At 48.6% G+C, this 27,205-nt stretch overlaps 1 long non-coding RNA gene across 1 annotated transcript; it reads right to left on the minus strand.

Moving 5' to 3' along the window:
* Positions 1–2,336: 2,336 nt before the first annotated feature.
* Positions 2,337–8,418, minus strand: LOC123480295 (uncharacterized). Its single transcript, XR_006656216.2, has 4 exons — positions 8,268–8,418; positions 8,135–8,168; positions 7,455–7,559; positions 2,337–3,024 (listed from the first exon to the last, which is right to left on the minus strand). It is a non-coding gene; the product is annotated as an uncharacterized lncRNA (long non-coding RNA).
* Positions 8,419–27,205: the final 18,787 nt, after the last annotated feature.

The following is a 27,205-nucleotide window of genomic DNA, read 5'->3' on the forward strand; positions in this document are numbered from 1 at the left end:
ATAAGTATGGCCATTTTTTCTCTTCCCAGAATTCACAAAATTCTACAAGGTCTCTGACTCAACTCTGTTTTCTCCCTTCCTCTTGCTCACCACCTCTACCTTGTGACCCTGACAGAGCAGCCCAGGAGCCTATGCTTGCAGCCTGGTGGGCTGCAAGGGGTCAGTGCCCTGACCCAAGTGGGGCCAGAGGCCCACCAAGTGCACCCCACTCAGGGGGCAACTCTGAACTGCGGGAGGCTAGGCAGCGGTTTACCCTAACGGCCTCACGCAAAAGTTAAGCAGCCTGTGTTCAGATGCTGGCTCCTTCATTTCTCAACTGTGCAACAAATGAGTTATGTCTCTGATCCTCAGTTTGCTCACGTCTGAGACAGGCGTGTTGATAGTTTCTTTCTCTTAGCGAGTCTGCGAGGATGAAATGAGATAATGCACAGAGAACACTTCCCAAACAATCGCTACAGTTACATTATTTTCATTAGTGTTGAGCCCCTGTCATATTCCTATGACAGTACAAAGTTCCAGGACGCTGACCACCGCATGAAGGAGACGTCGGGGAAACAGGAACTTGGGGCTGCACATGGTAAAATGGTGTTTGAGGTGGAGGGGAAGGCAAGGTTAACCCTCTGCAAAGAGGTCAAGACAGTTTCACAGGAGAAAGAAGCCCTTGAAAAGGTTTCGAAGGCTTAATAGGAGTCCTTGAAACAGATAAGGGGGAAAGGACATCACAGGGGAGACAACACATCCCAAGACTCAGAGGCCCAGCCAGCAAGCTGGGTTTGGAAGACTGGGACAAAGGAATCTAAGGGGGAAAGAGGGTGAAGGTGACTGGGAAGCTTGCAAGATAAGGAGAGTCCCACCCTAAAAGGCCTTGGAAATCTTGCCAAAGAGAGGTCTAGACTTCTCCCAGGGGTGCTGCCCTGTAATGCACAGTTTCCTTTTAGGAAGATCTCTCCGGCTGCAGTAGGAGGGGTCAGGGCACAGACACTGGAAGAGACAGGCTGGATCAGAGTTAGAAGGTGGGTGCCAGACGGTAGGCCAGCGTCCCTCGGGCTTCATTCAGTCATTCCCAGGCCCGCTGGATGTTGTTCGACACATCCAGGCACAGCCGCAGCTATTATTTATGTGATATTTCCCTTAACGTCAGCTCATTCCACAGCATTATATGTGCACCATTACGGCCACTGCTTTATTCCTTCCAAATGGAAGAAATACTACATGCTATACTCTTAAAATGAAAAGTGTATGGTCACTTGCCACTGGAAATCACCCCTTTCCCCACCTCTTTGCCTTGGGCTTTGGGAACAGTCAATCCTGCTAGAGATAAGAGGGCCTGAGCCCCGCAGCTGGGAAAGGAGAAGGGTCCGCTTAGTGCGTAGTGTCGGCCAGGCTGGTACCCCAGGCCCCGGCTTCAATGGTTATGGCCTTTGCGACTTTGCCTGGGGACTAGAGGTGCTCAGCTCCGTTGCAGCTCTGAGAGGGAGGATCAGACAGACATCTGCTGCCCTTGGTGACCGGGACTATAGTTGTTAGCACTGTTCCTCCTCCAAACACATGGGCTCCAGCTCTGGCTGGAGCACAAACAGGCAAACACTCTTCCCTGAGCGTGAGGGACATTTAAGAGTCCCAAGGACAGCTCGGTGGTAGACTCATCTAGGGGTAACTGCACCGTGGTGTGTTAGTGAACATTAAGCAGGGGGAGGGAGAGAAAGGAGGAAGAAAGGAAGACGAGAAGGGAGGAAACACAGCATCTGATTGATCATCACAAGAATCTTGGGAGGCAGGAATTATTGTACCCATGTCACAGGTCAGGAACCAAACTCAGAGACATTAAGCCACCTGCCAGGGTAATTTCTAGTAAGAAATAGAGCTTAGCTACTAGTCCAGATCTAACTTGAAAGCCACTGCTTTCTTTGAAAAGAATAAGATTCAGAATCACACAGCTGTAGCATAGCAGCTACTTTCAAAGGCCTCTTTCAGCCTTCTTTTGTTCATGTGCAAAATATATGCGTGTCTTCCTTTTGTTCACCTAGCACTAGATTGTAAACGTTTACAATGTTGCTAAATAGTCTTTACAATAATCACTTTTACATAATATTCCAGCCTGTGGACACATCATGATTCATTGAGCCATCACTGAACATTTAGGTGGTTTCAACGTCTCGGGAATATAAATCCGCCCCACTCCCACCCTTCCCAAGTCAGGCTGCCCTGGAATGAGTCAGGGCACCCACCTGACCCACGTCTGGACGGTTTTGTAGGTCGCCAGGGCCTGATCACGCCTGCAGTGGTGTGGTGAGGCATTCCACAGTCTCTTGAAAGGTGAGCGCTACTCAGAAAGCTGTGTCCTCTGCCTCTCCACATACACATTCTGCCAAGTCTGACATGGCCTTGCCCCTGCCACTGTCCCCATCCACTCAGGCCATAAAATCAGAGGAGGTGTAGACCGGCTGAGTTGCTGCTGGTGAAGACAACCCTATGCCCAGACATGTCAGGAGCCATAAGGCACCCAAATGACCCCAGAACTGGCCAGCAATGACACCAGTATTGGGATAGGAGCTGGACCCCTGCAAAGGGCCCCGGGGCATTGCTTGGTTCCTGTTCTCTTCAAAGGCCCCTTCCAGAGAGTTCTCTGCCCTCTCGGGGAATAGCCACATCCCAGGCTGGCCCACTAACAGTTCTTAGATGGACTCTACAAGCAGACACACTCCTGGCAGGCAAGCAGACCCACACAACCGCCTAAGGTAACCAGTGGAAGATCACATTTTCAGGATGCTTCTGTTTTATCTGTCTGCAAAGCAGATATCTGGGGAGGCTGGGCTCAGTATTGCCGGTTCCAAGGGAAATGGTTAGCATTCCTAGCATAGCTGGAGGGCTGTGAGGCAACAGAGATGACTGCTCCGAGGCCTCTCCCGACCCAAGAAAGATGAGCCACAACCTCGGCATCTTCTCTCCTTGGCTGGGTTCTGGTGTGGGACGTGCTGGACATCCTTTCCAAGAAGGCAGGATGGTGGGAAGTCTCCAGAAGGGCTATTTGGAGAGAGAGTCATCGTATTAGTTATGCGAGCCCAGGACTGGGTGGGAGTGCTCGCCGAGGTCGTGCCCTCCGTGCCCCTGCCCAGCACAGTGCCTGGCAGGCCGGCAGACTGCCTGTGGAGAAGCTCACAGAGGGTGCACGCGGGTGGCTTTCTTGAGCCCATGGGATCTCAGTTTCTTCTGGGTATGTGCTGTTTGCATTTTTTCTCTTTTAATAAAGAATATGTATGCTTTAGAAACAAAGTTGATGAAGTTCTTTTTAAATCAATAACTAAAGAAAAAAGCCTCAGAGCCAGGGTGTTTCACCTCCTGCCTCGATTGCAAACCCCAGGGTTTAGCAATCTTTCTTGTCAGAAAATCATAACTGTCACCACTGTGCACCCTGTCCCACAGCCATTTGGACACCCTGCTCTGCTGTAGAAAAGAAGGAGGTCCTCCTTGAGTCCAACCTGTGACAAATGTGTTCCTCCCTGGGCACACTGGCCGGTGGCCAACAGCCACACCTACGGAATTCTCTGAAATGAGGAACTGCATTCCTGAGACCATTCAGTGGAAGTGACCTCAAAGGGCAAGCTGGACTTTACTCAGGCCCTGTCCATTGCCAGGAAATGCAGGGAGAGAAATTCTCTCTGTGGCCTCTGCCCAGCGGGTGTCTCGCTAGGGCCAAGGCCCACTGAAAATGGTGCTTTCCCAGGAGACAGGCCCTCAGGATGGCCACAGCCTCCTCCAGAGCTTCAGGGCAGCGCCAGAAGAGAGGCCTCGGTGGCAGAGGGAAAGCCAAGCAGCTTGTGGCCCAGGGGACTGCTCCACGTGAAACTGGAAGAGACACGCTCTGGGGAGCCCGACACCAGGTGTGTGAGTGGAATGGAAGAAGCCAGAGCCCCTTCCTGAGTGGCCCCTGTCCAGGAGGGGGAAAGAAAGCCCTGCCTCAGAAGTATGCTAAGCGCCCAACAGGTGTGTGTGCGCCTGAGGCCTGAGGCCGAGGTCTCACAGGGGCTGAACTTCCAGCAAAGCAGAGGCTCTCGGCCCCGCAGTGCTTCAGACATCACCTGGAAAGCTTGTGAAACTCCCAACGCCCACACTGCGCCCCAGACCAATGCAATCACACTCTTTGGAGATGAGAACCAGCTTTCAGGCAGTTAAAATTCTTAGCCAGGGTTGAGAACGTGCTGTAAAGAATTATCTGAAGCATCCCAGGTTCCTCAAAGAACACAAGTAGGGCTCTCTTGAGGGATGTATGAGCCACCTTTTCCCTCGAGGCCCTCCTGATGGTCCAGTCTCTCTAAATTCCTGCTGTTCTTCAAAACTCACCCCAATCCCCACCTCCTGAGGGAAGCTCTCCCTGGCTGCTTCAGCTGCAGTGTCCTCTTTCTGAGGTCCCCTCTCACTTAGGACCTGGGTCACTTACCATGCAAGGCCATTGGTTGACTGGTATTTGTGTTATCTACAAATTGGGTGGTCTGTTCCCCCGGGGCCATGTACTCTGTTGCAAATTGTGCGTCCTTGTAACCCACCAGCCTGTCACCTACCTCCATGCATTGCCCATCGTACATGCTCAACAAGTATTTTGGGGCTGGCTTGCATTCTATTGCCTTTCAACATTTCAGACAATCTTGGTGAGAGAGTTGAAAGAATGTCTGATCCAAATTAGTGGTTTTAATGTTGATCAGTGATTGCGGTTATGGAGGTATGTCTGGTAGGAATGGGGTGGAAATGGTTGCAAGAAGAATGGCCAAGAAATGTCAGTTAGGCTATCTTCCAGGAATGTATGTGTGACCCATCTAACCCCAGCCCTCACGTGGTCCAGTCTCTGTACTAAACACCTTCATCCTCAAAGACACAGTACTTCCACAGAGTGGTGGGTGGGGAATGGGGTTTAACTAATTAAGAGCACCATTGAATATTTAGTGCAGTCTCTTAAGGAAACTGGAATGCAGCAAATCTGAGAAGCTGATGTATCAGTGGGGCCTGGAGGAGGGGAGAGAAACAGAAGGGTGTCCCAGGCACAGAGGGACTAGCAGAGGGACACTGAGCCTGCTGGGTTCTCAGAACAGCCAGTTGTCCTGTGGATGTGGAATGAAGAAGTAAAGGACGGAGATGGTTAAAAAGAGACATAAAAGGGCAAGGGCCAGTATATGAAGAGCCTGGTATGCACAGGAGGGAGGTGGACTCCGGGTTGCACCACCCAAAGGTTAAAACCGAGAAGTAGTGTGATGGAATCACTCTGGCAACAGGCAGAGGGTGGGAGACCTGTCAGGACACAGCAGCAGGCCCCAGGACAGATGACAGGGCCAGAGAAAGGCTGCAGAGGAGGGCTGGCTCACTCAGTCCACCTGCACTGCCAGCGAGGCTGCATCTGAGGGCCGTGCCCTGTGTGGCATGGGGCCAAGTGCTGGAGGTGCTCCCGCATGCCTCACCTAAGAGACCTTTCCAGAGGTCCTGGCCTGCCTGGCCCATCACCCGCAGGCCCAAACTGGCCACTCCATACTGTTCCTCCAGTATCTGAGCTGAGATCAGAATCCCCCCCAGGTGTTGGCAGGGCCACCCTCAGCTGCCTTCACCCACAGGGTGACATTTTCACTTTATGTCCAAGCCAAAGAAAGGGTATTTATAGTAACCACCAAATAGGAAAAAAATAATAATAAGAAGAAAATCCTTAGACTCAACCAAAAATTTTCAACAGAAGAACGGCTCTTTAGTTCTGAAATTTTTATATTGATTTTTACCAAAAGATTTTAGGAGTCTTGGCTCTTTGGGTTTGGCAGGAAGCTGATGCAGAGATGGAGTTTGGACTGCCAGATGACTTATGGAGGGAGGAGTAACTCCTGTGAAAGAGGAGGGAGAAAACGGACTTGGAACCCTCAGACTGGGGTGCAGCCCTGACAGACCCGGCCAGTCCACCAGGGCCTGCTCCAGGAGTTCGGTGTCGCATGGAAATGTGGACATGGCTAGGCCCTTATACCACCACCTGGCTCAGTCACTGGCCAAGGCCACCTCACGTAGAAAATAAACGTGGTCCAAAAGCTTAGTGGATCTTGCAGGAGCCAACCGCTGTGGACTACCAGCTGACCACAGCTTTGCAGCTGGGCGGTGCTTTCCTGGAGAGAAATCTTTCTGTCTGCCATGGAGCCCCACCTCCCCCCAGCCTCAGGTCAGAGTGGGCCTTACCTAGTGGACTTGAACCCTAAGGGGTCCCCCTCACTCTCTCCATCACCTGCCTTCCTTCCCACCTCACTCAGCAGACGGCATCTCTCTTCAAGGATCTGTTCTGTGTTCCCCTCCCTCCACTGCCCAGCCCTGAAGCCTTTGCCTTCACTGACTTCCTCACCAGACTCTGTCCCAAACTGGTATAGGCAAAATCAGAAGGTGAATGACTACCTGGGAAAAGATCTGTATAACTTGAATCGCCAAGGACTCACCTTCCTAAGATAGGAATAGCTCAACACAAATCATAGATGTAACCAAATGGAAAAATGAGGAAAAGATACGAATGAGTGACTTGTGGAAGAGGAAATAAGATGCGCCTTAGATGAAGAATGCTCAACCTGACTCATAGTAAAAGCAATTCAAGTTAAGACTGCACAGAGATACCATTTTCACCTATCAGATTGGCAGAGATCAAAAAGTTTGACTCAGCGCAGCGTGGGCGGGGGAACACGCACGTTCACACGCTGCTGGTGGGAACAGCCATTGGTAAAGCTCGTACGGAGAACAATTTGGCAGTGTCCCTCTGAGTTACAAATTCCCACAACCTTGAGAACAGTAGAATGTAACGTTTAAGGGAATGAGCTGGAGCCAGAAAATGCCGGTCTGAATCCCAGCTGTCCAAGCCATCGAACGTCTCCGTGCCTCAGTGTTTCTCTTCTGTAAAATGGGATGGTAACAGAACCCACCTCTGGAGATTCTTGTAAGATTAAAATACCTTAATTATTGTAAAGCACTCACCACACTGCCCAGCCCTTAGTAAATGCCATGCAAATGTTAGTTATCATTATTATTAATGGACCCAGCAATTCCACTGCTAGGAATTTACCCTACAGATACGTTTGCACGTGTTAAATGAGTTTACAATGTTATTCATTGCAGCATTGAAGCACCTGGGGAGAAAACTGGAAATAATCCAAGTGTCCGTAAACAGGCTAAATTCATTCTGATCCACACGTATCATAGAATGCTCTGCAGATGCAGACAGGGAAGTCTGTAGTACTGGTCCAGTGTGTACAGAATATACCATGAGTTTTTAAACAAGGAGTTGTACAAACACAAGTCCACATCCCCTTATTCACAATTATGAAATTGAAAAGTCCCTAAAAGAACAGAAGTTTGTTGCTTTGTTTTTTTAAAATAAATTTGGCCCAGACACATTTGGTAGCAAAACCTGAATTTACCTGAACTGACTTAAAGCTGAGTGCAGCTCTACTTACCCTCGTTGGTGCAGAAATACTAGTGTCTTATCACGGACTCTCCTGGGGTGTGCCGTAACACGCACTACCTTTATTGTTGTCCCATGACTAGATGGAGCTGTCTCACTGTAGGGTTTTCAAGGGAGAAAAGAAAGAAAGATAGAGATTGAGAAGAGAAAATGCAGTAGTGGTTCACCATTGCCTCTGCTGAGCAATGTGAGGGTCCCGCTCACACGGGCTTGCTCCCGGGTGTCACAGTCACCAACAACTTGTGAACTCCCCCCACGAAGCTACTTTGTACACACCTTGAATTCCAGATTCCCAAACACACCTGCCCCCGAAGGTTCCAGATAAGGAACTGTGGGCTTTTATCTGCCTTTTCTCCCCCATTATAAATCATTCTTTAAGGATGTACTAGAAACTGGCACCAGTTGCCTGTAATGAAAGAAGCCGCTTGGCTGAGCAGCAGGAATGTGAGGGACAATTTTACTGTGTTTGAATCCAAGAATGTGAAGAGTCTATGGATCTCTTACTCATTCAAAAAATAAATAAATACCATTGAAGATCTCCTCAGCCCAAGCTGTCGGGTGGTGTTAAAGCCTGAACACCCTCTCAATGACATCTCTGTGGCAGGCTGCCTGGCAACTTAAACCTGGGAACCAGGGCTCCAGGGTGGGACAGGAGCCTCATCTCTGACTCACGTGCTGCCCAGGGCACGGCGGTGAGGCCTCCTCCCTAGAAAAGTAGAGATAATCAGAGTGACTAAGTGGCGAGCACTCTGATGGGCCCATTGGTGGAGAAGCCCCATTTCCTCCCCAGCACCTCCCTGCACACCTTTTCCTTCGCTGGAGGGCAAGAGCCACACTCTGGATGCTTCCTTGTGAGAGGGCAGCTGATGCATCTGTGAGCCCAGGGTCCTGCAGACTGAAGCTCAGGGTGGAGAGCAGAGTGCATGAAAACAAGCCCACTGAGGATGCACAGGAAGCTCCCAGCAACCCTGTTTTCAAGGGTGAGAATTCAGAATACGCCAGGTGTCGGCGTGATAAAGGGATAGTTCAAGACATCCAGGGGATGGGTAGACCTGAATGTGCAGGCACGGAACAATGCCCATGACCTAGTGCTGAGTGAAAAACAAACTGCAGAGTAACACGTACAAGATGACAAAACCCACAGGGACCCTCAGATGGTGGGGGAGGGAGGAGAAACTAACAGATGAAAGATGTTAGTGCATTTGTAGAAGAGGAAAAGCAAATGGCAGGTGGGCAGGCTAAATGCTAAGGGCCAGTTCAGAGGGCCCTGCCCAAGAGATGCCCATCTGTCCCTCATGCAGGAAAGCCCAGGTGGCTCAGGAGCCGGGACACCAGCAGTGCAGAAGGGGCTGGAGTGGAAAGCAGGGCACAGGCCCACAGGCTGCAAAGACAGCATTTAGACCCTGGCTCCCTCCCCAGCTGGTCAGCAGGTGAATTTATCTCACCCAGAGGAGATGCAGAGAAGTTAAACCTGAGGGACGCCAGAGAGAGGCACTCGGGGCACAACAGAGGGCCATGGTGGGGTGGGGGATACCACCCAGCACTGAAAACAAGAAATTGAGCCCTAGTCGCTGGTGTGACTCAGTTGGTTGGGGCGTCATCCCATACACCAAAAAGTTGGGGGTTCGATTCTCAGTCAGGCCACACCTCTAGGTTGTGGATTCAATCACCAGTTGGGGTGCAAATGGGAGGCAACCAATCAATGTTTCTCTCTCACTCTCTCTCTCTAGCTTCCATTCCTCTCTCTAAAATCAAGAAACATATCTTTAAAAATTAAAAAGAAACACAGGGGACTGAGTGAGAGTCACCATCTGAAAAATATGCCCACCAACCCCTTCCCCCCATACCCCCACCACTGCCTTCCCTAACCCAGAGGAGGAGGTTATACCATTCTCAAAGGAAACTGAATGGCCTCAGAGAAAAGACCCAGAGAAACCAACTCTTCAAACCAACCTCTGGGTCCTCCTATCAGACTCCAGGGAAGCAGAGCACAAGGTTCCACTTAGCTTCCCTTAGCACCCCTCTTGAAACGTGAACAGAAATGCAGGCATCACTGGTCCCTCGAGAAGACTCTCCACACGGAAGGCAGAAACCGCAACAAAGAAGCAGAGTAAAAGCAGACGACAGGTGATGCAGAGTAGAAGGAGCTGTCAAGAAAAGCAGTATCTTCAGAGAGATGAGAAAATGGCTTTCGTGAAATTAGAAAAGAATATTTTTTTAGAGACAGAGGAAAAAGAACTTAGAAATTAAAAATGTGACTCTAAAATAAAAACAGACCATATTTAATAGAAAAATTTGGTCATGAGAGAAATCACCCAGAGAGAAAAATAAAATGAAAAAAGACAGAAAAGATGAGAAAATGTGGAGGCTCAGTCAAAAGACCCAATTCAAAAAGAAAGTGCAAGGAAAATGATATGTAAAGCTGTCATAAGGAAATTTCCCCAAACCGAAAGACAAGAGCCAAGCCCCTAGCAAGTACCCGGTACCGTAAACGAGGAAAGACTCACAGCGAGACGAGAGCTGGTGCGATCTCGGAACACCTGGTGGAAGGAAAAGATTCCACGGGCTCCCAGCGGGAAGAACACGGGTCATCTACAGACACGAGGAATCGGAACTGGGGAGGGCTGTAGGAAGAGGGGGGGGGTCATCAATGGTGGGGGCAAACTCAAGAACTCATCTTTACACGTGTTAAAGTTGATGATCCCTCAGATGTTGTATAGGCAGTTGAATATAAGAGGCTAGGATATTAGGGATTTTAGTGCAATCTTTTCTTGTATTTTTAAAGAGGACCTTCCATTGGTCTAAAGGTTGTGGGTTATTGTTAAACTGATTAAAAGAGGACCTCCCCTCCAATAATGCATGTAAAAACCTAGCAGGTATCCTTCCATACCTGTCTCTGTGCCTCTATATACACATATATGCAAACATAGATACACACACATACCCATATGTACACATGTGTCCATCTGTAGGCACACATACTTATGCAAGCAAATCCACGTGTGAATAGGGCAGCTCGAGAACATGCCTCTCAGACCTCTGACCGTAGTGTTTGCACTGAGGCCAGGCTTCCCCAGCCAGTGACTGAGCAGGACAGGGGCACTGAAGCAGGCCTGTTCGCAGGACACAGGACTCCACAAACCTGGGACTTTGACGCAAGGATTCCCCACCCCAGTTGCCAAAACTTTCTTAGAACTAACCACGCTGTATTCTCCAGCCTCCTCCAAAACTTCCCATTTTTCACTCACAGGAGATTTTCTCCAGTAAACCTCTTGCAAGTTGAATTGCATTTTGGTGACTAATTCTTGGAGGACCCAAACTACTAACAACAACAATGAATATATATATATATAATAATCTGTCCAGAAAAAGTCCAGCCATTGTTAATATAACGAGAACAGTTTGCACGACATCCGTGTAACCTGGCAGCCAAGGAGAGTGGACTGGAATGTGCATGCATGAACAGTAACAACTCCGCTGTACTAGTCAGTGGGGGTGGTAGACGCTGTTGAGGGAGCATGTGTACTGTGTGGCTATCGTGTTGAAAATGACTGAGCAAGTAGAGCAACGAATCTGTATCAAATATTGCATTAGGCTTCAACATTCCTCCATGGAAAATATTCAGGTGATTCAGAAGGCCACAGCTATGGGCAACTGGTGATTGGCAGCTTCATCATAACGACGCACCTGCTCATGCACCATGTCTCCTGCAGAGTTTTTTGGTGAAACATCAAATCACCCAGGTGACTCAGCCCCCCACAGCCCAGATTTGGCACCCCGCAACTTCTGGCTTTTCCCCAAACTAAAATCATCTTTGAAAGGGAAGAGATTCAGACCATTGATGAGAGTCAGGAAAATATAATGGGGCAGCTGATGGCAATTGGGAGAACTGTGTGAGGTCCCAAAGCGGCTGCTTTGAAGGGGACTGAGGTGTCATTGTCCTACATACAATGTTTCTTGTATCTTGTGTCTTCTTCAATAAATGTCTCTATTTTTCATGTTACATGGCTGGATACCTTCTGGACAGACCATATGTGTAAATACAGTTTCCAAATCTCTTGTTTGTTGTTTTTGTGTTATCTTTTGTTACAAAAAGTTTGAAAGTTTAATCTAGTCAAAAAATTATTTTCTTTCATAGCTTCTGGGTTTCTGATATTTGTTTAAAAGTTCTGCCCACCCAAGTCTTCATGGCCGAAGAAGGCCGCCAGAGCTCTGTATCAGCCATCACATCCGTATTACAGGCAGCAGGACAGAGAAAGGGACAAGAAGGGCACTCCACCTCCCTTTGAAAGAAACTTTCAGAAATTTCCACATGATAATTCTACTTACACGTCTTTGGCCATAGCTTAGTTACACAGGCGTAGCAAGCCAAGGAAAATATCATCAAGGCTGTCTTTGGGAACTGCAATCTGCCGCACCCATGCTTCGAACCAAGGGCACTCTTGTTTCGTGACATTCAGTAGACAAGGAGAGACCACACGCTGCTAAGGGTGATCTGGAGCCTGAGAACCCTCCCCTTAGAAGAGAAAAGGCCTTTATTTTGTCCCGCATAGGCATCATGCTTAAGACGAAAGGCCTGCTGAGTCACAGAGAGAACACTCAGGAGGGTCTCAGCTCTGAGGCTGTGTAAGCACAATCCCAGAGTGGTCACTGGCTCCAGAGGTGGCATGTCTGCCTTGGATCCCTCTGCCCTTGGAACCTTCCCCGGGAGAGGGGCACGAGGTTTGCGGCTGGGCGGGGAATAGCTAAGCCTACTGGCATGCAGGGCTGATGGCTCTGAACTCGGGGAAGTACCACCAAGCATTTCCAGGCAGATGGGGGCTTTAGGGAATTACTTATGATTCATGCCAGTCTGCGGGCGTGTCTGTGCCAGAGAGCAAAACATAACGTTGCAAATACTTTCTCAGTCACTCACAAAGCCCACTGTCATTCACTGACGGCCCAAACAGGGGCCGGCCACACCTCCCCAGATATTTCTTGCAGGTTTTCTTCCTACACTTCTCCTCTCAGTTGAGAAGCGCACCAAATGGAAGTGGTAGGCCAACAGAGGGCAGCTGGCATGAAGAAGAGAGACCTAGAACGTTCTGTTTGGAAGAAGCTGGGAAGCAAGAGACTCGGCATATGGTGCTCTGGGTCATGTAGGTTCTAGCAGGACCGGCCTGCATGCAAAGGCCTTGTGCACCACCCCCAGATGGCTACTCTTCTCAAGTCCCTGCACTTCACTGAGCCGTGGCTTCGCATTTCTAAAGTGGGCGTGGCAATCCTGGCCCTGCCTCCTTGCCGGTGTGAGAAGGGGGGTGACCTGGACAGTCTTCCAGGGTCTCACAGGTCAGAAAGCTCCTCGTCAGCTGTGCTGCAGACCAGCACGCTCTACTACAATTCTCTTGTTTGTGTTTATTTATTAAAAAGTAACTTTAAGAAAATCATACAAGTGTTACATGTTCGCTGTTAAAATAACCAGGAAACACAAACAAGGTAACGGCCATAAAAGAGAGAAAAAGCCTGTTAACATCTCAGTGTACGTTCTCATAGTTTCCAGTACCTAAAGGTATTTCCAATAGGAACTGACTTCACATATGGTTCTGCAGCCTCTCGCTTTTCACTCAACAACACGCCATGAGTTCCTTCCCGTCAACAGGCACATTTCCACGATGTATTTTAATGCTTACATGATAAATGCTGAATTCAGTTCTGAACACAGGATCTGTATGTCGGATTTTCCTTTGCCTCAGGTCCCAATAGGCCCAGCATAGAACTGGTACTGATCCTGTCTTTATTTAAAATGTTGCTGTTTTGTTCAGCATGGGTTGACTTTTATTTGTTAAAATATTATTTATCTTGATTATGGAATTTCTTGGCACCCCTTACCTTTTCTGTCCCAAGCAAGTACCTCACTTGTGTTCGCTCTCATCCCAGTCCTGGGTCATGTGTGTGGCTCACACTTTGTGTTCATATGACTAATTATTGGGCTCCTAAGGTTGTTTTCAATTTTTCCAGTTTATTCATCTCTGGATTCCCAGCACCCGGCCCAGTGCCCAACACCTGGTAGGTACTCAACAAATACTTGCCAAGCGAGTGCAGGAATGAAGAATGAATGAACGAAGGAACTGGGAAAGTAAGGAAACAATACAATAACCGTTCTCGTGGGCAGTGGGTGTCAGGAGAGAAGGACAAGAGGCAGAAGCCACACTCGGACGGAAAGCCCAGGACCCACAAGTCTACCACACAAAGCTCAGGAAAGGAGGCAGATCAAGACACGTGGGCAAGGGACAGCTCTCTAGTGGCCTGGGTGTCCTCTTAGTGCATGCACTGCACAGGCCCGCCTGAAGGCCCCTTTGGAGATCCCCACCATTTCTTAACGGAGCTGTCACTACCCTGGGCTGGCCCCGGCCCAGACAGCTGGAACTAAAACACTGCCACGTCCCCGCTGTGGGACTAGCACATGCTTGCGCAGAAGCACACACACCCAGCCCCGAGAGCCTCCTTCACACAGGCTGACGGAGAGCTCACTTGGACACTGGGCTTCAGGCCCACTGGTCAAGGCATCGGGCCTATGCCCCGAGTGTACAGCTGCCTCTCCATGGCAACAGCAACAAGGGATTTTCCCAGCCCTAACCAGTGTGTGGAATTTTAAATTAACAAAGCCAAAATCCAAGAGAGGAAATTCTAAGAACATGAAATAAGTCAGAGGAGCAGAAGTGGGTGTTTATTTTCCATCGACTGCCTGGTCCTCGGCCTCCTCCCCACCCCTCACCCCAAAGGGGGGGAGGGCCGGATTCAGTTGTCAGCACCGCAAATCTAAAGGAAACCCATCTTCCTGTGTTTGCCAAGGAACAATGCTGGAGAGGCCATCCAAGACCTGCACTTTTCCTCTGCACAGAAGAATTTAGGTCCCAGTGCATTCCTGGGAGGGGGGGCCTGACAAGGAATTTCTGGATGTAAACATTCCTGTTCTATCACTCAGGGTCATTTGGGACACACAGGTGGGGACATCTAGGATACCCCATGGCCTTTTGTGATCAGACTCATACCAACCACACCAGGTAAGGATCTAACGGTGGATTTGGAGCCTTGGACTCAGAGTTTGGTCTCATCTGCTTCCTCAGTCTCTAACTCCCAGCACTGCTTTCTGTTCTCCTTCCTTAGCTCTTATCAGGCTTTTATCACTCCTTTCTCGGACTGTGGCCCAATTCCAGCCTTCCTGTCCCTGACCCTCCGTGCTTCATTCATTCAGAACCTGACCATAGCCCATGACAGCACTTTCATCTCCAGCATGCTCCCCCTCCTCAACCAGGAAGGGACAAAGCAAACAAACAAACAAACAGGGAGTTCCATGACCTGACCACAGTGTCTATCTCCTCTGTCCAGCAACTCCTAAGGGATGAAGGACTGGACAGCTGCCCTTTCAGAGGCAGAAATGGCCACTTTGAAGGGGAAGAGAAAGAGTCCGTGAATCCAGCCAAGTGATGAAAGACCAGTCAACGTTGCCTGAGCGCCTACCAGGTCCTGCGTGCCATGCCAGATGCTTTATGGGCCTTATCTCTCCGTCTCCACATTATGCTGAGTCCCTACCTCCCTCACCCTCTTCACAGGCCCAACCACTGTACCTCCTGCACAGTGGGGGCTTCATAAACCAGCCAGCATCCTGGAATTGACTGAGGTAGACACCGCAATCCTTGCTGCGATTCAGCTGGCCGCCTGGCAGGTACTCATGGGGAAGGCAAGCCCAGGCTTTGCTTGGGGGCCACTCAGACCACAAGCTCTTCCCTCGGTCTCCATACATAAGGTTCCCTCTGTCCAGAACATTCTTCACCTACCTTTTGGGCTAACTCCTACTGGCTTTTCAGATCCCCTTGCAGCTTTCCCCCCAAACCCTCCTAGATTTCCACCCTAATCTGAATTAGTCCTCTGAATTCCCAGCACCATGGGCTTCCTTGCTTTCTCTGGGTGTTTCAGCAGCAGTCTGTAGGATCTGAATGTCAGCTCCTCAAGACAGGTGATGGCTTGTTCACCTCTGTGCGCTCAGAATTTAGTTCAGACACTGGCACAGAAGCTCAGTAAATATTTGTTGAATGAATTAAATGCTCAGTTTTGGGTATTCAGTCACTGCCTGGCTGGTCAGAAAGTACCTAATCCCAGAATGGATCGTCTGCTTTTTTCTTTTCTCTAGGCCTTGCCATCCACTATATGCCCTAAAGGTGGGTAAATCTCAGGGTCTGGTCTCTGTGCCCCTGGAAGCAGGTGGCAGAGAGCGAAAGTGTAGACCCTCTCTCCCCTTCCAGCTATTGGCCTGCCTTCTTGGTGCCTCAGTAGGCTACGTTTGGCTCTTCTCCTTTTCTAAACCACACTCGACCTCAAACTACCCCGCCCGGGGTTCTGGTCCTGATACCCGCTGGCCTGACAGCCCCAGGGACCTAACCTCCACCCGGAGGTCCTGCGGGCTCTCTGGGGTGGCAGAGAGGGGACCAGCCCTGGAGCCGTTGCTGGGCGTTCTCTGACGGGAGGGGACCGAACTTGTGCGTTCAGGGCGCGTAGTGAACACCCTGTTCACATTCCTCGCGGGCCGGAATGTGAACAGGGTACGAGCCAAAGGCCGCATTCCTCGGGACCCGGCCGGAGCTCAGGCTGGGCCCCGCCCCGGCCCTGGCCCGGCCCCCTCCTCGTCCTAGTGTACACGGGCTCCGAGCCTGTGGTGGCGCCCCCTGGCGGTAGAGGCGGCCCGAGGAGTGGTCGGCGCCCTCTGCCCTGCAACCCTCCTAGCCTTCTCCCGGCTCTCCATGCCCCCATCCAACCTTTTTTCTTTTTTTTTAAGTTAAACAGTAAACTTATTTTTGTTTTTATTCTCCATTTATTATTTTTCAGCCCGCCTTTTGTATCCAAGAATCCCTTTCTTCCTTTTTCGGGAAGATTCCGCGCACTATATTAGGATGCCAGAACGCCTTTCATTGCTTCCATCTCAGCAGTCCCGCTCCACTGTGGTCTTTGTTTTTTGTTATTTGATGCCAATCAATTCAGGTTAAAACCGATGGCTCCCCAGAGCCCCACCAGCAAAATCCCACCCCCAGGGCCACTTCCTGTCTTGTCTTCCCATCGGGTACTGAGGGAGCTGGCCCTGACCTTCTCTAAAGCTCCTACACCACTGGGCCTCCTCCGAGGTGGGTCCCTCAGCGGGAAGCTCCCATTCTTGAGTGTCATCTCCTCTCCACAGGCACCTTTGGGACCAGGGACTAGATGAATGAACCTCAGTCCTCCCCCTGTGCCACAAAGTGACTTCCTCACGCTGCATTGTGGGCTTAAGGGAAGGCAATGCAGCCTGTCCCTACTCCCTATGACTCTAGGTTGAAAACTGAGAAAATGGGCCAAGTAGATCTGTACATTGGTCCCCACTGTAAAAAGCACTGCTGTTCCACATAGCATGGATCGCTGCTACTGATGTGAGCTGAGGCCTCAAGAAAGTTGAAAGCCGCGAGGCTGAGGTTTTCCACCATGGCGTAGAAACGTCTCACACCACATGCACACACACAATGAACCAACATCAAAACGCCACTGCAACATGTACACAACAGAGTTTCTTCTACCTTGTGGGCAAGAAAAGGGGTTGTGTGGAAAGTAACCTCACAGAGTGATCTGATCCAAAATTCCTGACTCAGCAGGTCACGGTGGGTAGTCACACTTCAGGCATATAACTTTTGAGTAAACATTTTTATCATCGTTTTAAGCAAGCACTGTCCCTTGTTTTTGTGCACCTAGGTTAACACCCTTTGAAATAGGCCGTAACCACCATCCAGAGAGCATACAATCCCAACCATCCTGTAATCCATTCCCCGCCTGGCTTTCTCCACCCTCAAATCTTTTCCTTTTCTTCCCTCCTTAACCTCAAGTGCATAAAAGAAACTGTAAAAATAATAAACTGTAAAAAAATAAATAAAAGAGAAACAGAATAGCTGCAGAAAACAAACTGATGGCTGTCAGAGGGGTTGGGAGGGCTGGGGGAAAAGGCGAAGGGACTAAGAGATGCACACTGATAGTTACAAAATGCATTATGGGGATGTAAAGTACAGCACATGGAATATAGTCAATAATATTGTGATACCTATGTATGGTGCCAGGGGGCACTTGAATTATTGGGGGAATCGCTTTGTAAATTTATATAACCATTATGCTGTATATCTGAAACTAATATAAAATAATGTTGAATGCCCATTGTAATTGAAAAATAAAATTTAAAAAACAATTTAAAATAAAAAGAACGAAAGAAAATGCAAAACTATTACTCTCGTTTGAGATATTGCTCCCCAGCATACGTCATCAGTTTTGGCTCAAATAAACTCATAAAAATTCTTTACAGGTTTGGACATTTCTTATGTTGACAACTCCAAACCAGGACTGGGCTCTACCTGTTTAACTCATTTCCACCCTCCAGGGAGTTGAAGGAGAGTGTGGACTGTTTACTTACTGCTGCATGAGGAGACCGGCAGCCTGTCTCCCCAGATACCTGGTCACCAGGAATGTTGGACAGTGCCGGGAAGGATGGGCTTCCACCCATTTTCTGAGCCTGTTGACATGTGTCATTCTTAGTGGGAAAGAAGCTGCAGCCTACCACTGTTTGTGTATGGGAATTTGCATGTTTATCGGCCCACAACCAGTCAAGGACTCGCCTGGTGGTTAAAGCGACAGCTGGGAAGCCAATAACGAAAGAAGGCATGCCTGGAACTTGCATTGCTCACCATCAGGAAGGGTTGTGAATGTTGCCAGAAAAGGTGGGGAAAAGCAGAAGCCAAACTCTCATTGGCCAATTCCTTGGCTGCAGGAAAAGGCGGGGAGTCAGGAGAGCTGGCGTGGAGGTCAGGTTCGTTAGCTGATTTACCTTGCTCACTTGGTTTCCAAGCCTCTAGGAGGAAGGAAATACAGCGGTCCCTTCCTACTGGGCAGGAGCGTGCATCTGGAGGCAGGCCCAGAGTGACAAGGTGGCAAGAAGCCACGCAGCTCCAGTTTGAGGTTGCTGCCCTGGCTCCAGGTTTGCCTCTTCCCCATGACACAAAAAATGGGCATTCTAGATGTTTCACACCAGTGTGACAGTTCATCAGATGGCTGTGCCAGAGCTCTGTCTCAGTGGGGTGTCGGGGTGCTGGAAGTGTAAGGACTTCAGTTAGACACAAGAGAAGCCCCAGTGATGAGCCCATTCATTTTACAAACATTTACTGAACGCAGGCTCTACCTTTAAAAGACTTACTGTCCACTAGGAGAGACAGACACCCACCCGGGCCAGTTGAGCACAGAGTGATAAGTGACAAGACAGAGGCAGGCCCAGGAGGCAGTGGGAGGACTGAGGATTGGCACTGGCCCGGTCTGAGTCGGGAGTGGGCACAATGGGTCCTATGGAAGGCGCTGTTCTCCAGGCCCTGAAAGAGTTGGGACGGGCGAGGGAACATGGGGCAGGAGGAAGGGCTCTGCCAGAAGATGGAACTTTAATTCTTGCCTGTGCTTGACAGCAGCAGTCCCCAACCTTTTTGGCACCAGGGACCGGTTTCATGGAAGACAGTTTTTCATGGCTTGGAGTGAGGGGATAGTTTCAGGATTCAAGTTCACCTCCTGCTGTGTGGCCCGGTTCCTAACACGCCCAGACTGGTGCCAGTCTGCGGCCCAGAGGTTAGGGACCCCTGCTCTAGAGTCCTCTTTAGTATCCTAAGGCCAAGATGCCATTGTGCTGATCTTTTGCTAAAGAATCTCCGAGGATTTTGCTGGTCATGTAGCTGGACTAGATAGCCTGTAAGCTGTGAATTCTGAGGTGATTTTCTGAAGATGAGTGGGATTGTAATTTCCACTGGGCCCAGGTGGGATCTGGTTTCAGGGATGAATTTGCCCCAGAAATCCACCCCCTTCCCATGGAGTTACTTCAGTGTTTTCTTCACTGGTATGTGGAGCATGATCTCATTCCCCACAACCCCTGAGAGTCCATCTATGTGCAGGAGAACCGCACAGGGAAGACCACTTCCCATCCGCTGCTAATGCTGTCGCACACTTGGGTGAGTAGCTGACCCCCTCTGAGCCTCAGTCTACCCTCGTGCTTAAAACCAGTAGAAGGCTGCCATGTCCTACTCTTCCCACATTCAGAAAAACAGAGATAATGAACTGTTTGAAAAACTATAGTTTTTAAAAGTACCTTTATACAGAGTAATATTTCTTTAAATTCTGAGTGTGTTTCAAAATGACCAGTTGGTGGGCAGTGGGAGCAGGGTTTTTTTCAAATGCATTTCCTTGGCCCACTCACAGATTCTGAGACATGAGGTTGCTAGTGGGGCCCAAGAATGTGTGTTTAAAGTCATCTTAAGGACGCCCGATGCCATTGGTTTTCGGGCAGCATTTTGACAAGAGCAGTGTAGATGACCTTACATCGGTCCTCAATAAGTCCACTTAAATGAACTCTCCTTCTGTCAAGTGTGGACGAATCCCATAAGATTTTTTAATCTTCTGCCCCTGAAAGGAAGCACACAGGAAAGGGGGCTGAGAGGGCAACCCAGAGTGTGCAGGGCGGGAAAATGTGCAGTAAGCCAGGAGTCCACAAAGTAGACTCACCGCAGTGAGCACGGAGGAGGGCCATGCGGTGGAAGGCTTCCTCCCCCTCCTCCGCTTTTGCAGGAATTGGAGCCTCCTGAGGCAGACCGAAAGCAACCAAAATCCACCCAGTTTCAAAACTTGATTCCGACTTGGAATCGGAACCCAGTCCCAGAGGACCGGTGTGGCAGCGTCTGGCATAGAACAGTGCCAGCTTCATCTCCACGAACCCAACGCTCAGGCCCTCGGCCCACAGCAAACCCTAAGAACCGTCAGCACAGGAACGCTGGACTGTTGTCAGCCGCACACCCCAGGGATCTCTGATCCCCATGGTCTTGATTGGCACCTTGGCCTCCAAACATGCTTTTGCTTGCACCCCGGATATACCACAGAGCGGGCCTCCTGTCAGTCGCTACTGCTACTGATACCAAGGCACAGCTATTTTCGATGTTACAGTAAGGTTCATCATCAGTGATAATTGATACAATTTCAAGTAGTTGCCACAGGTCAGAGTTTGGGAGACTGATGTCTTGTCAGATCTGTTTAGACTGTCATTGCTTTCTTGTCAGAATGCAGCCAGGAGCTCAAACAAGGAGTGAAAATGACAGCTCAGTCATTTATCTTCCTCTGGTGCAAGAACTGTTAGTATGACCGTCAAACCTTGGTTTCTTCCTAGGAATCCTTAAAAGCTACGTGTCCATGCTGTCAGGTTGCTGTATTTAAGCTAGGTGATAGACCGCATACGTCCAGCCCACCGGGGACACGAGACTGTGCTGGGTTGCCACGGCCCCCCATCCTCCTCTTGGAATGCCACACATGCTAGGCTGCTTGACATACGACCCAATGAGAGAGCCAACACCAGTCTGGATATCAAATATTAGTGAAGCTACATTCTCATTTAAAAAAAAAATTCTCACCCAAGGATATACTTACTGATTGTAGAGAGAGAAGAAGGGAGAGAGTGAGAGAGAGAGAGACAGAGAGACAGAGAGAGAGAGAAACATCGATGTGAGAAACATAGATTGGTTGTTTCCCCTCCATGCCTCAACCAGGGATTGAACCCACAACCTAGGCATGTGCCCTGACTGAAAATTGAAGCCACTACCTTTCTGGTGCAAGGGAGGATGGTCCAACCAATTAAACCACCCAGCCAGGGCTACCTTCTCATTTTTAGATTGAAAATATGAATACATAAATAAATGTTCTAGTGTGTTTGGCAGACCATCTTGCACAACCCAATTTGGAGACCACCGACTGAACTGGTTCCTCCCACTGCAAGGGTCCCACCTGTGAAAGCCAACCTTCCACTCTCAGGATGAGACACAGCAATTAGCCAGGCCCCTAGGAGAGGAAGAAATTCTGACAATGCAGAAAAATCACTTTCCTGTTCAGACTTCTACTTTGGCATTTGCAGTTGCTGAGCTCCCACACTCCCTGTTGTCAGGTTGGGGGTAGGCAGACTAAAGGCAGCGTTGAGGGCCCTGTGAAGGCAGGCCCATAGGGTTGGAGGACTGCCTTAGGGTCTCTGCTTCAAGCTCGGCCTGCATTCTTAAGGTTGGTGGGGGACAGCGGCCAGGTTCCAGGACTGAATATGGGGAAAGAGCGGCCCCTGGTGGCTCAGACACACCAGGCCTCAGAACCTCAGCGTCCCTCCTGCTTTCACATTTGCTGAATCTTCAGTTTGAAGTCCAGCTATTCTGGCATGATTATTTGCACAGACGAAGGTAGGGAAGACTTAGATTCTTATCTGGGCTCATCTGTGTGGTCTCAGACAAACTAGCTTCTCTGAGTCCCTGGCATTAGATGCAATTAGCAGACCTACCTACTCCTTGCTGGGGTTAAATGAGATGATGAACGAAAAGCAGTAAACAGTGTATGTAAGAAGGACTCATGACTGATGTTGATGCCTCTAGACATGTACAAGCACCTGAAAAATGTCTCTGGGTGCAGCCCTGGAAGAAGAGTGGGAGATTCTCAAGCAGGAGCTCACATTCTTGTGCTAGTACACATGAGTGAGCAGTGAACGTGACATAGGCAAGTGCGGTAAGCGTGAGCCTGTGTGTGTGTGTGTGCCTGTTGCTGTATATGTGAGCACACAAGTACAGCCACAGAAGGAAGGCAGGGAGCTCTGGAAGATGCTCAGTGCACATCCCAGAGGGGCGCAGAGGTGACATAGGGGAAGCTAGTGTCCCTTATTCCTCTACCCACACTGCAGAACTAAACTCTGAGCGCGGACGAGCTTATTACTGCATGACACAATTATTTCTTGATCACCTACTATGTAGTAGGCAGGGTTAACACAATTGAACAAACGCCCATCACAAGAAGCTTTCAAATAGAGGTGAGTGCTAAGTAACAGACCTGGTCTTACCCAGTGTGGGTGGTGGGGGCCAGTCTAGACTGGTAGTCTGGGGACTAATCATTGTAGTTTTTGCAGCCACCAGGAAGTGCACAAAGCCAGGACCAGGAAGAGTAAGGAGTCCTCTCCCCAGGTGGCCTTCCAGAGGTGTGTCACCACGCAACTCTTTGGAATGGGTTTAGGTCCGCACAGTCCAGAAGCAGACAGGAAAAAGGATGAGGTGCACCCTCTCAACCACTCTTGCTCCATTGCTGGGACTCCAACCAACTAAAATTTGATTCTGTTAAAATCTAGCAACCCCTGAGTGTTCCCCTAGACTGGTGATGGAGAAGGAAGGAGGAGCTGGTAGCTTAGAAGAGACACACAGGATCTGCCAAACTCTAGCAGAGCCCTTTTGGGACTATCAGTCCTTTCACAGTTTGGAAGAATTTACACATTTGCCCAGATGAGCTGAAAGATCAAAATGCATGGGCCTTTTATTGCTCTGCTCCCCATCCTGCACCTGAATTGCCAACCTCTGGCTTCTAGCTACCCATCCCAACATTCTTGAGAGGTGCCCTGAGCTCACTGAACTTATTAATTATATCACTTCTTAAACACCTACAATGTGAGGATGTGGTAGGCAGGGTTGGGGAGGAAAGGGTGCTGAGATCAGGGAAGGGCTTCTGCCCTGGCTGAAACTTCCCCCTACTCATGACTTGGACTTTTTCTCTCCCACCCGTCTCACTCCATTTGCCCAGCCGGAGGCACGGAGGACTTGCCTGTGGCTTGCCTCTGCCTTCAGGAAGCACAAACCATCACATGTTCCTCCTGCCAACGCCCCCCCCCCCCCAGCCCTTCCTGATCAATGCAAAAGTGTCGGTGCCTCACTGTTCCAGCTTTCTTGTTTGCTTGAAAAATAAAACTGCTACAGTGTTACAACTCTCTGGCAAAGGTCCAGTGTAGCTGTTGAGCTTGGGGGTGGCTGGAGTGGAAGAGAAGGGCTGGGAACCACCCACCATCAGAAATAATACTTTTGGGGAGACACTCTGAGGTCAGACAACAGACCCCTATGCCTCCAGTTCCCTGATTGCTGTGCTTCTGATTCCCCCTTCCCAGGCCTCCAACCTTTTCCCCGCCTCTTGTCCCTCCATGACACCCTGATCCTGTCTGTCCAGGCTCTGCCCTCAGACCTGAGGAAAGAGAGAAACAGAGAAAGAGCCAATCCATGGAAAAGAACGCTTCCAAATTCAAGTTTCTTTAGAATTCCTTTGGGAGGGTTTAGCAGGCCTTAGTTAAAGTTACATATAAATCTATGCAATAGTGATAATAATAATAGTAATAACTCCACTATAAAAAGGACGCAATCATAACTTTTGACTCAGCCATAAACTACACTCACATATTAACCCCCAAAAGAAACCAATAATTCAACAAGAAGTTGGGACATAGTGTAGCAGCAGGGAGGAGAGCTGGGCAGGGGGAGCAGCGAGGCTGTCTTACTGCTAAATTTTCATCTCCCCTAGTAGGAAGGCAAAGATAATGGCTAGAGTTGATAAATACAAAAGTACATAGCTAAAAAAAAAAAATAGCTAAAAAGTTTAATAATGGATATCAGGAGTAAGAAATTGCAGGACAGTGTTATCTGTAAACCATGTAAGCCAAATTTTATTTATGAAATAATCCTCATGCACAACTTTGATTTAAAAAAAAACAGTAATCTAAAAATGTCTTAAAAGCAAGAGAAGTGTTAGAGATAGTGTTGAGGAACATTTCCTTTAAGGCAGCTTGAAAAGACCAACAGATTGGAGATACAAGATAAAAATAAAATGACACCAGGACAAATCCAGGAGTCTAGATGCAGCGGGAAAGGCAGAGAAGAGAGAGGAGAGGGGACAACTGAGGAAGTAAACAAAGAACATTTTCCTGAGGCAAAGAAGGACACAGGTCATCTGGCAATGGCTCCACTGAGGCCACGAACATGACTGGAGAGTCAGAAAAAAGAAATTCAGATGGCCAGTAAACACAGGCAATAACACCAAACCACACATTCGGCTGGAGAAATACCCATGAAAGCCCCAATGTTGTCACCTCTCCAGACTGGCAACACTTAGAAAGCTTGAAGATACCTAGTATTAATAAGTAAGTGGGGAATGAGACATTTAGATAATACTATTGAGAATGCAATGGTACAAAATTTTTGCAGAAAAACATGTTCAAAATTTAGAATGCTCTTACTCATAGCCTGGCCAGTTGGCTCATTTAGTGGAAGCATCGTCCCTTACTCCAAAGGGTTACGGATTGGATCCCAGGTCAGGGCGTGTACCTAAGTTGCAGGTTTGATCCCCGGTCAGGGTGTGTATTGGAGGCAACGTATCATGTTTCTCTCTCACGTTGATATTTCTCTCTCTCTGCCATCCCTTTCTCCCCCTCTAAAATTAATATCTTCAGGTGAGGATAAACAATAAAAATAGAACAAAATGTCCTTACTCGTAGTTCCAGCAATATCACTACTAGGAATTCATCCCTTGCGTATGCTCACTAAAGTATGTCAAGATATTCATATCATTCAACGGTGTGTACTGCAGTGTTGTCTGTAGGGACGGAGAACTTGAAATGACTTCAGTGCACCAACAAAGCACTGGCTGGACCCACGGGGGTGCAGTCACAGAGTGGAAGGAAGGAAGACTGTGTCAGGTATGTGCGGTGTGTATTTTTAAAAAAGATTTACTTTTTACGTATATATAGTATTATCTTTAGATATCCTCATTATAGGATCTTTTTACATATAACATTATCTTCAGAGATCTTTATTATCAATAGAATCTCTTTAAAAAGATTCACTTTCCACATGTAGTATTTGCTATGTGCCAGTACAGTGTAATCATTTTTTCCTGGACGGATGGGTACCTAAGGAAGCAGTGAAGACGGGGAGCGAGGCTGCAGGGGAGCGCTGAGAAGAGCTGCGCCTTTCCGTTTCACAGGGTCCAGAACTGCTCACCCTTTGCATGACATTGTGTTATTTTATGCTTTAAAAAGTGTTCACTGGAATTACCTGGGTGGAGATAATTGTTGCCATCATTGTTTTCCTCACATTTTTAAAAAAGATTTTATTTATTTAATTTTAGACAGAGGAGAAGAGAGGGAGAGAAACATCAATGTGTGGTTGCCTTTTGAGCGCCCCCGACTGGGGACCTGGCCTGCAACCCAGGCATGTGCTCTAACTGGGAATCGAACCAGTGACCCTTTGGTTCTCAGGCCAGTGCTCAATCCACTGAGCCACGCCAGCCAGGGCTCATGATATGTTTTGATATTAAACCAAATAAATGTTTTATTTTGGTTTTGTGTTATTTTAAGGAACATACTGAGAGCCAATGAGGAGGAGTAAAGAAATACCACATTTAAATGCATTTGGATAAACTTTCAGAAGTTCAAGCATAAAGAAAAAAGTTTCCCAAAAGAAAAAACAGGTTACGTATGAAGAAATGACTAACATCAGATTTTTGCATCAGATTTTGCAGGAAATCTGCAAGTCGTTTGATTCTGGAATTCTATAGCCAGTCAAATTGCTGTTCAAAGTGAAGGCAAAATAGACATTTCTGCAGTCTAGGGCGTTAGAAAATATACCCTTCAAGCATTGCATATGAAGAAATTACTCAAGAAGATGTCCTACTAAAACAAAGTAATTCAACAAAGAATGAGAGAAATTTTTAAAAATGGAAGCTGAGTGTAAAAAGAAATATAAACAGAGAAAAAAACAATGAATGGATACTAGTTTGGACTTCGATGCCTGGAATATGCAGTATCCTTTGACCTACAGATGTTTAGTAAGCGATATAAAGTTGTTTTCTTCTTAAGAGCTCCAGTCATACTTCTTGATTCTGCGGCAAATATTTACACAATTATAACATTATAATTAGATGTTACAGTAATGTTGTTTATATGGGGTTTACTATCTTAGACTCAATCTGTAGACAAAAAATGTAATGAACAGACTGTAAATATTTTGAACCTTGACAAAGGGGAAAACAGTGCCGAAAGCCAGGGGGCTACAGTCTCTAAATTCCTGTAGCTGCAATTGGTCTATCAAAAGCCGGACCTGGCTGATGAGAGTGTAGGGTTCTAACAAACGCAGAATTGGGGCAGGAGCCCAGGTCGGATGCGAGGAAAGGTCTCTACGTGCTGCGCACAGCGACGGTCTTCAGCGTTTCCCAGAGCCCACTGGCGTCGTGTTGTTTGTTCGACATTAGCCCCATGGGAATATCTCACCACAGATTCGGGCAAACGTTACACACGAGGGCCTTTTTTCCCTCCAGGCAGCCCGTTGTTAAATGTTTACCAGCATACCCTGGGGAAAGCCTGATCCTTCTGGCCCGAAGATTGTACAAGGGAGAAGGTGGTGGTGGAACTCGGGTGTACGGGGGTCACGCCCCCAGGGTTAGATGGACGGTGGCAGACTCGGTGGCTTTCTTAGAGAGTGAAGTCTCCTAAGATAAGAGTCGGCAAACTTGTTCTTACAGGGCCGAATAGTAACTACCGCGGAACTATTTAACTCTGCTGTTGCAGCTCAAAAGCAGCCATGAACAAGACCTAAACAAACGCGCAGCGACTGGGTTCCCACAAGACTTCTCTTTACAAGACAGGTGGCCAGTCCATGGGCCACATGGATTGCCAACCCCTGGTCTAAGACAAGCCCCACGGGACGGCCCTTCACATATGACACAGAACATGGCTCAGCAGCCACAGCCGGAATTAGCTGGATAGCTGGGTACGTCAGCCAGAGGTCCCACGCGTGGCTCCCCATGGCCTCTAAGTGGCTTGCAGGAAATCCAGAAGTTTCTGAACACAAA

This window comes from Desmodus rotundus, chromosome 8 (genome assembly GCF_022682495.2).
Source record: "Desmodus rotundus isolate HL8 chromosome 8, HLdesRot8A.1, whole genome shotgun sequence".
Taxonomy (NCBI): Eukaryota; Metazoa; Chordata; class Mammalia; order Chiroptera; family Phyllostomidae; genus Desmodus; species Desmodus rotundus.